Source organism: Oncorhynchus keta, chromosome 8 (assembly GCF_023373465.1).
Source record: "Oncorhynchus keta strain PuntledgeMale-10-30-2019 chromosome 8, Oket_V2, whole genome shotgun sequence".
Classification (NCBI taxonomy): domain Eukaryota; kingdom Metazoa; phylum Chordata; class Actinopteri; order Salmoniformes; family Salmonidae; genus Oncorhynchus; species Oncorhynchus keta.
Genome location: NC_068428.1, coordinates 23,308,760 through 23,323,052, shown reverse-complemented (window position 1 = coordinate 23,323,052; position 14,293 = coordinate 23,308,760).

Here is a 14,293-nt window from a genome sequence, read left to right as displayed (position 1 = left end):
GTGTTTCCCCACAACAGGGAATCATACAGTATAAAGAACAGAAACAAAACAAAACAACAGTCTTTCATAGAAGAGGATTTGACCCATTTCACTCCTTAAACAGCACTAGCTATATAACTCTATTGTATATCTCTGGCAGTGTTACAGTATAAGCAAAAATCCTATTCAGGATTGTTCCTAGAAAGCAATAACCATCTGATGTGAATATCCTGGTGGGTCCTATCAGTCCTAAAACGACGAGAGAATCATTTATCATGTGTGTGATTTTCTCTTTTGTTCCTCGGCCCCCCGAAAGGCTTTTTAATTATGAAAGTCATAATTTACCAATGACAGCTGTTATCTGCTATCTGTCTCCTGATAATCACACCCTCACCCCTCCCATTACTAAAGACTAGTCTTCATGTTTTTTCTCTTTGGACAAATCTGATGATAGACAAAGAAGGCTGTTTGTATTCATATACCCTCACTATTGTATACACACACAAACACACACACACACACACACACACACACACACACACACACACACACACACACACACACACACACACACACACACACACACACACACACACACACACACACACACACGCACACACACACACACACGTCACACACGCAACCATACACACATCACATACACACACATCACATACACACACACACATCCAACACACGCGCGCACACACACACACATTCAAAACCTTAAACACACAACCCACCTCACCCCCATGATTTTTATTCCACTCCTGGAGAGACCCAGTAATCCCACATCCTTATACTGTAGCAGCCTGATAATCTAAGGTTCAGAACTCACAACACAGTGCCTTTCAAACTGAAATATACCACACTAGATCTGACAGTATTATAAACAGAAACAACCTAATCTGTGCTTACATAGAGACTGTAGACCTTTGCTAAAGAGGCACAGGGAGGTATTGAGGACATAAATAATGAATCAGCTGGTATTGACTGATGAATTCATGCAGGCTTTGTTGTTATTTATACTCATCAGTTCCATGGAGTTCAGATTACCTTTGATTCACAGTGTGATCTCGGGTTGTCTACGTCAGAGTTGGTGGCTAGTTATGGAGAACCGAACCGATTCTCTATTCAAGATTCTGAGGTATGGGAGCTAGTCAAGCTACTGAACATGTCAATGTTTACATGTACATGCACACTATAATGTGATTCTTGTGAATAAACGTTTACATGCTTTGCCAGAAGAACAATTTCCCTAATTATCCTGTTTACATGGACACATCTGAAATCAGGCTACCTGAAGGGACTTTGATAAATTGCTGAAAATCGCCAATCAAAAGAAACATTCTACCACAGCGACCATGTTATTTTTAGGAAGCCTATTTGATTCTGAGTTCAGACATATGAAGTTTGCATATGAAAGCTATTTCTAAGAGCAATAGTTTCCGTTTTTCCAAACGCTGCTGGTGCTGGCACATGTGCAGATCAAATCCACCGCTGAAACTCTGATGAAGCTGTTTACATGTCCTAATCATTTGAGAGCTCGTTCAGAAAAACATGTGTTTTAATCAACATATGCTTACTTAGATTTTGACCTTACGTCGGTTAAGATCAGAGTAAGGTGTCTTCATGACTAATGCCAGGCAGGTTAGCGTTTTTCCTTATGAATCTTGTTCTGGAGGCAGCTCTGCAGAGTGGTCACCACCTGGCACAGACACGTCATCAAATCTGACACTAACCTTAACCCTAACCTTAACCCCACTGCGAATCTGAATGCCTAACCCTAACCTTAAATTAAGAACAAAAATCTAAAAAATGTTCATGAATTTTGACTTTGCAGCTGGCTCATCTAGCAGAAATCACTCAGCTCAAGGACAAGACTCATCCCAAAAAAAATCAACTTGCTAATGGCAACTGTCATAATCAGTTTATTATCTAATTATTAGAGTGGATGTAAATCTACTGTCCAATCAGAAAGAGCCATAGTCTATAAGTATGATCTGAACCAGGTCAGATGAGAAACAGTAAATAAACACATGAAGAGGACTGAAGGGTTTAGAGAAACAACCCTACAGAACAACAAACTAAACAAGATGCTGAGCATTCAAGGGTTTTATTAAGTACCATCCTGGATAATGGGTAGAAACTCACACACTGCAACATTAACTGAATGGGAGCTAGCAGCATTTTATTTTATTTAACTATGAGAATCTATACCAGAGAGAATAAACTAGAATCATCCTGGAGGCTGCAGCAAGCTCTGGAGAGTTCACATCAGTCCAGGAGAAGAGGAAGAAGAAGGGGGTAAGATAGAGAGGTAGAGAACCAGTCTAACCCTCTACTGGTCTGATTCCCTGTTGAACCCCCTGGCAGACCCCAGAACACCACAGACATTCCTAGGGTTGTGAAGGTTCTGTCTGGGTCGGGGACGAGGGCTCAGTGCTCACACAGGTGTGTCCACAGGGGTGGAAGTGGGCCTTGGGAGAGGGGGAAGATGCTTTTCCAGCCATGAAAGGAAAAACAAACAGACTTCTGGAGGGAGAAATAGAAGCTGCTTTGGCTCGCCTCTTAATCTATTCACCCAGAGGATATTTGGGTTGGTTCACTGAATTGCCAGGATCTCTCATTCACTCTCAATAAGAAGAAAGTGGCACAGCGCCACCCAATGGTACTGTGGAGTAAGACCACCATACAAAATGTACTCATTCAAATACACCCTGACCTACAGTGATATCACTACTGTACACTATTTGAGTCATTGAGTGATACATCAGAAACAAAAACAGAAAATATAGATTTGCCACAAGAATCGAGTAGGGAGAAGAGGAGAAGAGAGGGGAGGAGAAAAAGTAGAGGACAGGAGAGAAGAGAGGAGAGGAGTAAGAGTCTGTTTTCACCTTGTGATTTCCCAGAGGATCCTACTCTCCATTTGAGTATCCCTGATCCCCCTGCTCATCCCCTAACGATCCTCTGCATAAATCAGCCTTAATTATACGTGAACAGGGATAGGCAGGTGCTCAGCAGGAAGAGCAGGAAGCAAACTCACCAGCCAAAGCCAGACCTCTCAATCCTATGTCTGATATATTTCATTATTTCATGTCTTGTTATACCCATTGCTATAGCTAGTGTTTACAGCTCTGATAATGTATCCTGTCTGTTAGAACTTGGTGTCTCATGGTTGATGGAGGCTAGTGTGGTAGTCAAAGAGGTACTTTGTAATCTCAACCCCCCCCACACACACACACACACACACACACACACACACACACACACACACACACACACACACACACACACACACACACACACACACACACACACACACACCCTTACTCTACTTCCCCTTACTCTTGACCCCCCCCTTCACCCCTTTAATAGCCCACTTTCCCTGCTTCCGCCCCAGCACTTTAACCCTGACACCCCTTACCACCCCCACATCCCTCACACACATTACTATTTAACATGACCCCTCCTCTTCATCCACTTGTCCCACACAGGACATTTTCCAACACATTTCACCAATCGTAATATTGGTTACAAAGAGCTTCAAAAGCCAGGCCATTAGCATTGCTAATTACATTTCAGTAATAATGACAGAGCATTAAAAGACAAGAGGGGAAGGAGGAACAAGTGGAAATGATTAGTAAAACACCCACTTCCCCCTTACATGCACTCTTACGCCTTTCAGCACCAGATGTGCCTTGAGAGCACCATGGTAGTGACAAAGATGTCCAAATATCATCTTTGTGTTCACCAAAGCTAGACTGCTGATAGCAGGTCATTTACCAGACATCCCACACCTGTGTTTGGGTAATTTCCACATTCAAAGGTTCACATGAAAAGGGAAATTGAGAATTTCCCAACCGATTTTGCTTCACATTTAATACCCATACATGGCCCAAAGGCTGCAATTTACATTAAACCACAGTCTTTCCCATGGCTATGGTTTGCTTTAACAAACCAATTTAGCTTTGGAAAAGACCCCAGGTAGGGTGTATGATATTCATTCAATCATTGAGGGATTTACAGTAATCCTTAATCCTTGAATAAACAATGCAGATTAAAACCGTTATGTCCAAAAATAGAGAGGTAATAAAACTGGCATGACAAAAGTCAAACAGCCACAGCAGTCAGTGATGACATCTGGGCAAGATTTAAAATCAAATGTATGTGCGTGTCTGTTCACGTGTGTGTGTGTGTGTGTGTGTGTGTGTGTGTGTGTGTGTGTGTGTGTGTGTGTGTGTGTGTGTGTGTGTGTGTGTGTGTGTGTGTGTGTGTGTGTGTGTGTGTGTGTGTGTGTGTGTGTGTGTGTGTGTGTGTGTGTGTGTGTGCGTCCGTGTGTGTGTGTGCGCGTCCGTGTGTGAGTGTATGCGTGTGGTAGTGCAGGAGTGGGTCAGACAGTCTAAGCTCTTTATCCAGTTTCAGCTGGCAGGCACACTCTGGCTTTACAGGGAAGAGAAAAGGAAAAGGATTGGCTCATCAAATCATAGAGCTGAATCCAGTAACTCTGAATCCAGCTACATATCCATCAAATACACCAACTACACTTTATATTGACTGAACATGACCCAAAATATATGTCCCCAAAATATACTACTATTGTGGACAACTTGTGGACATCTCAACTGTAGAGTACCATCTACATTACTGGGTGAGGATAAACCAAAAATGCCTCAATTACACAATTGTAGCCAACCATGTCAACCATTTGTAGGTCAACAACGCAGACCCTGTCTGTTTCTAGCATTTTCTCAGAATGTTTCCAGATCCCCAGCTCTCATCAGAAGGCTAGCTGTAACATTCTTGTCCTTAGTAATTTTGCAGGATTTGTTGTGTCAGGTGGCTGGCAGAGAGAACATGGGGGGCTTAGAATTTTTTTAGAACCTTAAGGTGTTTTTCGGCTGTCTCCATAAGATAACCCCTTTTTGGTTCCAGCTAGAACCCTTTAGGGGTCCATGTAGAACCCTTTCCACTGAGGGTTTACATGGATCCCAAAAGGGTTCTCCTATGGGGACAGCCGTAGAACACTTTTGGAACCTTTTTTACTAAGAGTATAGACATTCAACCCCATTCAACACTACACAACACTACACAACACAACAAAGGAGACAAAACACAACACAGGAGACACAACACTACACAACACAGGAGACACACCAGAATAGTACACAACACTACACTAAAATACACAACACTACACAGGAGACACAACACAACACAACACCACACAACACAACACAGGAGACACAACACGACACTGTTTATTGTACAACACGCTACTGACTCAAGCTGCTGATTTCCTCTTTTTTAATGGCCTACTTGATCTTTTCAAAGTGATTGCTTAGTCGCATGCCTAGAAATGAGATGGCTCAAATTAACATATTGTGATGATTCATAAGAGAAGTATCTCTAATCTAACACTGCATGTGATTTCAGGAGGGCACACACAGACATCATGTCTCAAAAAGACACTGCCATAGAGCTGCTTGGGGGTTAGCTAGGGAGCAGGACACTGCCATAGAGCTGCTTGGGGGTTAGCTAGGGAGCAGGACACTGCCATAGAGCTGCCTGGGGGTTAGCTAGGGAGCAGGACACTGCCACAGAGCTGCTTGGGGGTTAGCTAGGGAGCAGGACACTGCCATAGAGCTGCCTGGGGGTTAGCTAGAGAGCAGGACACTGCCATAGAGCTGCCTGGGGGTTATCTAGGGAGCAGGACACTGCCACAGAGCTGCTTGGGGGTTAGCTAGGGAGCAGGACACTGCCATAGAGCTGCCTGGGGGTTAGCTAGGGAGCAGGACACTGCCATAGTGGTGCCTGGGGGTTAGCTAGGGAGCAGGACACTGCCATAGAGCTGCCTGGGGGTTAGCTAGGGAGCAGGACACTGCCATAGTGGTGCCTGGGGGTTAGCTAGGGAGCAGGACACTGCCATAGAGCTGCCTGGGGGTTAGCTAGGGAGCAGGACACTGCCATAGTGGTGCCTGGGGGTTAGCTAGGGAGCAGGATCAACATATCTACACCTGTATCCTCTACCTCTGCATGTCAGACTGGGTGCCACAGTCCAATTAAATCACATGACCCTCACCATTCAATCACATTGTGCTTGGTGACAGAGGCAGGAAAGACAGAGGGATCTGTGTGTGAGAGATAACAAGAAGAGAGAGATGGAGAAAAGGGTTTGTATCTAGTAATGTCACTTTGGGGTCATGGACACTGATGTCAAGATCTATCTGTGAAGACTGTTGTTATGTGTGTCCATCAGAAACAATATCATGTTCTTCAATCTGTCAGGAAGCATCTCTGGTTCAATTGAAATGCATTGAAACCATACTGACGTGTGATCAGTGATATTCCAGGACTGTCACTCACTGTCACAAATACCATAGCAACTTGCCTTATCGGAGAGTCAATACATTTTTATAAAAAAAGAGTGGAATCTAATTTGAAAGAGTAAATCTAATCAAGGGAGGAAAGAGGTGAAAAATCGCAGCGCGATACTGCAAATGACAAGAGGAAAATATATCATTCCTGCTCAGAAAAAAGATCCACGCATGCTTTTAGTGAATTCTATCTTTCCTGCTTATTCGATTTCATTACATGGTTCTCTGCCACAGATTATTGTTGAAACATACTTGACCTTCTTTAAGGCATTGGCATTAGGGGTGGACTCAGTTTGATTGACAGCTGTGTAACAGCACCTCTACTAAGACCTGTAGGAGGCCACACCCCCTGTATTGTTTGGGGCAGAATCCCTGGTGGCCTAATCCTGTGGTGTGCCACTCAAACTCTATCTGATTGGCAGCTGAATAGAGATTACCATCTGATTGGTAATGTGAGGTGACAGTGAGGGGCCGGTAAAGTCATATACACATACACACTCCTCTCAACATGTGAACGGTAAACAAACTAAATTGATAACCCCCCCCCCTCTCTCTCTTTCTTTCTCACACACACACACACACACGCACACACACACACACACACACACACACACACACACACACACACACACACACACACACACACACACACACACACACACACACACACACACACACACACACACACACACACACACGTACACCAACTTCATCAAACATATTAGTCTGGTGCAAAAACTTAACCAGCCACAGCCAGGCCTGCGGGGCAAAGAAGCCCATGCTGGCAGTCATGTGACTACTGGCATGGCAATGGGTCATAAAAACAATCTGGGGTGCCGTGTGGCCGGTGTAGCTGCAGGACTGGGAAAAGAACGAGACACACCATCTCATTTATGTGGCTATAGACGTATAGAGCTTAATGACTGTTTCCTAATGAGCAATAGGCCTCAAAGCCTCCCTCTCTGTTATACAGATTTAAGCTAAACAGGCTACGGCAACTGAAAAACTCCCAGCGGTGTGATGAAAAGAAATGCTGCTGCTATTTTTAGTTGCCTGTCTGAACAGCAGTGACCAGAGCCAGAGACGATGAATGGAGGTGTCAGATTCACAGAGGAGGGTGGACCGGCTCAAGGTGACCGTCTGCATTGGACTGGGATGTTACCATGGCACCGTGCCAACCTGTGGAATTATACCCTGATGAAGACAGCTTGTCTGTTGAAACGTTGGACATTAGGTTATTACATTATTGCATCTGAGCTCCTAGAGTGTGCGGCTCTCCTTTTCTTTTTCAAGTGTTCTACTCCGCTAGCCAGCACCTCGCCTAAATAGGTGTGCGTTTCTTTCACCTCTAGATTAATCTGTGGAATGATGCCATTCCCAGCCCAGGTGATTAAACATCACTTAGGAAGGATGTTATCTATCTCTTACTCGCTCTCTTTCTAATATTTTCTGACTCTCTCTCCCCTTCTTTCAGGATCTTATCCAGATGTGCTCACCTCAACTACCCACTTCCTTTTCCTCCCTCTCCTCCCTCTTCTCCACCTCTTCATCATCCATGAGTGCAACTGCAGAAGGAGCTCGTAAAAAGGAAACCACATTCTAGCATTTTCTTAGATGCACGCTGGCTTAGCTCTGAACCCATTCCATATGACGAAATGAGCCATGCGCATTGGGCAAAGCCTAACAAACCCAAACAACACTAGTTCAAGTGTATTTCAAGGATCCAAACAAATAAAGAAACTCATGCACTATGAAAAATCTGGGAAACCAGGCCTGGTATTCATAGCTGCCTTTGATAAAGTACGACTGGAATTGATATATAAATGCCTTGATTATCACTTACACAATGGGTTAAAGTTATGTATAGTAACCCCAGGTGTAACATAGTAAATATTAGCTACTTCTCAGAAAGTATTAAATTGTCAAGTGGAGTAAAACAAGGCTGTGTACTACCGGCATAACTATTTATTATGGCCAGTATTATGGCTAGTAATCCAGGGTACGCTGACAATTAATGTCTTCATTTAAATCCGCAATTTGGATCTCTGCACAGCCTCATAAAGGATGTAGATAATTTTTCTAACCTTTCTGGATTAAAACCAAATTTTGATAAAAGCACCATTTTATGTATTGATCTCTAAAAAATACAACTTTTACATTACTGTGTAGTTTACCAATAAAATGGTCTGAAAGTGAAGTGGACATACTTGGTATTCATATCCCGAAAGAATAAAATGATCTCACTACAATACATTTTAACAGAAAGTTGGCCAAATTAGATAAGAATTGTGACTTGCTTCAGGAAACTAGACGTTTGTCACGTGTCACTACTTCATAGGAGCGCCATTTGAACGTAAACTTTTTTTTAAATCAAAATGTAATTTTTGCCTGAAATCCTTCTGGAACATGTGAACTTTCATGTACCTTAATGCCAAACTTGTATGCCATCTGTAAATACTAATAAAATTGTTAAATTAAGAGTTGGTATAGCCATGGAAAAAGCGTGCAACCTTCACTCTAGCCATGATTGGCTGAGATAATGAGTGGGCTGGACATGCCGAGAGATGAGTTTGGATTGGTGTGAGCTGGTCAGTATGTGTAGGTAATCCATTCTAACAAGGCTTTTTTGAAAGAAATCACGTAGGGTAAAACTAACCTGTCTCACGACGGTCTAAACCCAGCTCACATTCCCTATTAGTGGGTGAACAATCCAACGCTTGGTGAATTCTGCTTCACAATGATAGGAAGCATAAGTGTGGAACGCGAATCGAGGCGGCCATCTCTGTCGGCGCCGGAAGTAAGTGTTGCTCTCCACTTTCTGGAGGACTGAGTTTTGAAATCAGTGGAATTAGAGTATGATAGCTAAGGAGAGGGAGAAAATTCTGGCGTTTGATTGCAAATATGCAGATGGAGTCGAAAAGAGGACACACAGAAGGCTGTTGGATAATACACCTGTCTCCGGATTACATCTTCAAACTAAGGGCAACCATGGCATCCATGACAGAAAGGGAGAAACGTCCATCCATGTATACGGGTAATACAGTCTAGCTAGCTACATTTTCAGATATTACATGTTTCTAATTTGGTCAGAAAGTCATTTTCATTTCAAGTTAAAGTGAACTGTTAGCTAGCTAACGTTACGTGTATGATTTGTGTACTAATATTTCAATGCCATTTGCATTGCTAGTTATAGCCTAATGTTAGCAAGCTAACATTGAACCTGGTTGGTTATCTACCTCAGATTCATGCCATGTTACTAGTAACATTATGAGTTGGGATTATGGTTCATTGTTTAGCTAGCTAGCTACATGTCTAAACAAAAGACTCCACTATGCAAGTAACTATTTCAATAGAATGTTTATGATGTTACTATGACAACTGTCGATAGACGTAGCTGGCAAATTCACTCTGGCTATCTACTCCGATTTCAGAGCACTCTCGTCTGAGTGTGCAAGAGTGCAGAATAACTGGCGAATTTAAGAACGCCCAACACCCGTTGAATATAGCCGGTGTCAGTAAACGTTGGCAAAAAAGCATCATTGAATTGTTGCCAGCAGCACAGTTGTAGTCACCAACGCTCTGGATAACTAGCTCTGCTAGGGTGAGTAAAATGGTCAGAGTGAGCTGTTCTCTCATTTTTGTCTGGAAGTAGCTAGCAAGCTAGCCACCGTTAGCCAGTTAGCTTGGGTGCTTGACTGGTGTAGTCAGGTCAGATCGCTCGGGTCAACCCTACTCCTCAGTCAGAGCATCCGGTGTGAGCTCTGAACACTCCAAGACCGAAACGCTCTGAGTTTACGAACGCCCAGAGCACTCTCTGGCACTCCAGATTAAATTTACGATAAACACCCGTAGTATAAACCAGCCTTTGGTCTTGAAGTCTTTGGTTATTTAGTACATAGCCTCACATGTGAATCCTTAAAGAGATGGGTGGGGCTAAAGCTTAAGAGGGTGTGTACGATGCTGAATGGGTGTAGACAAGATGAGCTCTCCAGTAGGTACCAAGACATTCAAGGGACATTTTCTCAAAAGTGAGGTTTATCAACATTGAAAGCAGAATTACTCTCCCATTGTTCCTCAACTGTAATGTATGATATACCATTTTCTAGCTCTGAGTCTCTACTTTTATCCAATGTAAAAAACACCATTTAAACATTTTCTGCATAAGCCCGAATCGAGCCTGTCGGTCACATTTTGCTACCATGAAAAGGACAACACCTGTCTATTTGTGAAAAAATCACCCTGATTAATTATTTAGTCATATCCCAGTTTACCTATTTACTCATGATCCTGCCTACACCTAACGACTTGTTTTTTAAATGATATAAGCAAACAATATTTCCCTTTATTTGGAACGGCAAGCCAGACAAAATTAAACAGGTCTATTTATATAATGTGAATTTGGAGGGCAGAAATGATTAATTATTAAAGCATTGGACCTCACACGAAAGGCTTCAGTCATACAAAAACTATACTTAAATCTGAAGTGGTTCTCTAGCAGATTAGTAAGAATGGCCTTTTACCCTTCATTCAGATTACAACTTCTCCCTTTCGGTTATTTGAAAATGAAATAATCTCCAAAATATCACTATTTTTAAACAAGCAATAGAAAGCTGGTTACAATTTCAGTTTAATCTACCAGAAAAGACAGAACAAATGTTAGAACCAATATTATGGTTAAACTCAAATATACTCATTGATTTAAAAAATATATATAATCTTGTAAATTATATCATAAATAGGACTGGTGGAGGTATGTCACACATGCAGTTAACAAAAATATATGGACATATCGGCTCTATCCAAAATTACCTCCAACTGATTTTTGCATTAACGCACAAATGGAGGAGGCAAGTGGAAAGGGGAGAAGGTAAGGAACTTGTCTGTCGGACCTGCATTAAAGACCAAAAATTGGCTAAAGAAAACTGTGACAGCTGCGCCATACAGAATGCAAAATAGTTGGGGGAAGATTTTCAATGTACCGATTCCATGGCACATGGTTTATGAACTGACAAACAACATGACGCCAGATTAAAAACTAACATGTTTTTCAATTTAAATTATACAAAATTCTTGCAACCAATAGAATGTCATATATACAGTATGGGGGATACAACCATCCCAGCTCTGCAGATTTTGCTGCAAAGAGACAGTATCATTAGATCACTTGTTTTTGGTACTGCCCATATGTAGCTTGTTTTTGGTTCAGGTTCAGGAATGGCTAAAAAATTGCAAAATTTACTTTGAGCTAACTCTGCAAATAGCAGTTTATCTTTAATTTACAGTCTGTAGAAACTATGAGAATAGAAAGGTTCAGAACTTTTGTGAAACATCACAGCACAGTGGAAAACATATGACAGCTAGAAATCAACTAGATGGTCTTCAGAGATAGATGGGAGGGGCTGAGAGTAGCTGAAGGCGGGGACTGGATGGTCTTCAGAGATAGATGGGAGGGGCTGAGAGTAGCTGAAGGCGGGGACTGGATGGTCTTCAGAGATAGATGGGAGGGGCTGAGAGTAGCTGAAGGCGGGGACTAAAAACAAACACACGATAACTAATGTAGAATATACTGTCTAAAATGTATAGACTGTATAAACTGAAAATAGAAGCTTAAGTATTGTTTTCCATTAGTTTACTCCAATTAGGATTAGGGTAAAATAATAAAGAAGGAAAATATATAAAAAATATATGGTATATATATTTTAAATAATATATGTATTTACAATATATATATATATGGGGGATTGGAAATGATGCAGACAATTACATTGATAGAAGCCACAGTCTATCTGCAATGTTAAAGCTGATCTAACCCCCCCAAAAAAATTGAATAAATAAAAATCACACACAAAACTATATCTTGCATAAACTTATCTTACAATGTTTATTTCTCAATAACATAACATCATATATTCATTTAATTGTACAGTAAAATGTCCTCGATCTGTACACAGAGTACTCTGTAATCCAATTTCTGTGAATACATTCACATGTATGCTGTACAGGAGTATATTCACAGCACTGAGATAGTGAAGCTCACGCCTATCCAAAGAAGCTTAGCAAACCTGTCTCTACTATCTAAACAGACGGTAAGCACCATGCCATAGGTGTGTAACTTGTGCCTCCACCGCCCACGACGAGGAAAACAGATGACAAATGAAAATAAAAACAGAGGATTTCTCTGTTAATGAGAGACAATAAATGCCTGAATTCCACGGCATATGGGAGAGTTCAGGCTGGGAGGCGTTCAAAGCAGCCTCGCCGTTCTCCGCCATATGGTGTCACTAATTGCTGTTTCTCACTGTCACACCGTTTGCAGAAAGAGGTACAAAAAAGAAAGGAGGAGCCAAAAACAGCACCCCAAAACTGGGGCAGAACTTTGTGTTGGTATTGATGTTCTATCGCACTGTTTTATCAGCTACTAAATTGAGCCTGAAGGGAAATGTGTGCATGATGTGGAATTGTAGAAAGAACATTGCTTTAATTCAAGAACAATGTCTTCTTTTGAAAGGGAGAGACAGAGAGTAATCGGATCTGGTGAGAGAGACAAAAACGGGAAAGGAAATTCTCTCTATGTAACTATAGGTAAATAGTATATTAGATCACGGTACATTTTCACCTAAAACACGTGAATGCACCTGATCTGAGAACTATTACAATCACATTGACAAGGCTTAACGTTGATTTAAACCCTTTGGCTCTGAAACGAATAAAACATTGATGTCAATCAAAGATGGGACATGTACTCAAATATCTAATCAGTCAATATGGCAGTATATTTTCTATAGACCACATACACAGGTGTTCTAGGCTGCTAACAAGCTATTTATCCTCCAGATCTACTGACAGAGCCAAAGAAAAGTTTTTCTATGCTCTTTGATCCGTACAGAAAGTCTATGGTTCAAACGCACCTTCATCTCAACAAAAAAAAGGGGATCAGAAACATGGCATCAGATGTCATGTCAAAGCTAGATACAGTACCACCTTTGTCAATTATAAATATCAAATGACAACATTTACTCATCAACTGTAGATGATCATCACAGAAGGAAGAACACTAAATGAAAGCATCTCAAATGGTACTGTATTAGAAATATACAGAGTGTACAAAACATTAGGAACACCTTCCTAATTATAGAGTATTGAGTTGCACCCCCTTTTGCCATCAGAACAGTCTCAATTCAATGGGGCATGGGCTACAGGGTGTCGAAAGCGTTCCACAGGGATGCGGGCCCATGTTGACTCCAATGCTTCCCACAGTTGTGTCAAGTTGGCTGGGTGTCTTTTGGGTGACCAGTCTTGATACACACGGGAAACTGTTGAGAGTTTAAAAAACAGCAGAGATGCAGTTCTTGACACACCCAAACCGGTGCGCCTGGCATCTACTATCATATCCTGTTCAAGGGCACTTAAATCTTTCATCTTGCCCATTAACAATGCCACACACACAATCCATGTCTCAACCTGTCTGAAGACTTAAAAATCCTTCTTTAACATGTCTCCTCCCCTTCATCTACACTGATTGAAGTGGATTTAACAAGTGACATCAATAAGGGATCATTAAGAACACATGCTCTTTCCATGATGTAGACTGATCAGGTGACATCAATAAGGGATCATTTAGAACACATGCTCTTTCCATGATGTAGACTGATCAGGTGACATCAATAAGGGGATGCTCTTTCATGATTAAGAACACATGCTCATTTTTCCATGATGTAGACTGATCAGGTGACATCAATAAGGGATCATTTAGAACACATGCTCTTTCCATGATGTAGACTGATCAGGTGACATCAATAAGGGATCATTAAGAACACATGCTCTTTCCATGATGTAGACTGATCAGGTGACATCAATAAGGGATCATTAAGAACACATGCTCTTTCCATGATGTAGACTGATCAGGTGACATCAATAAGGGATCATTTAGAACA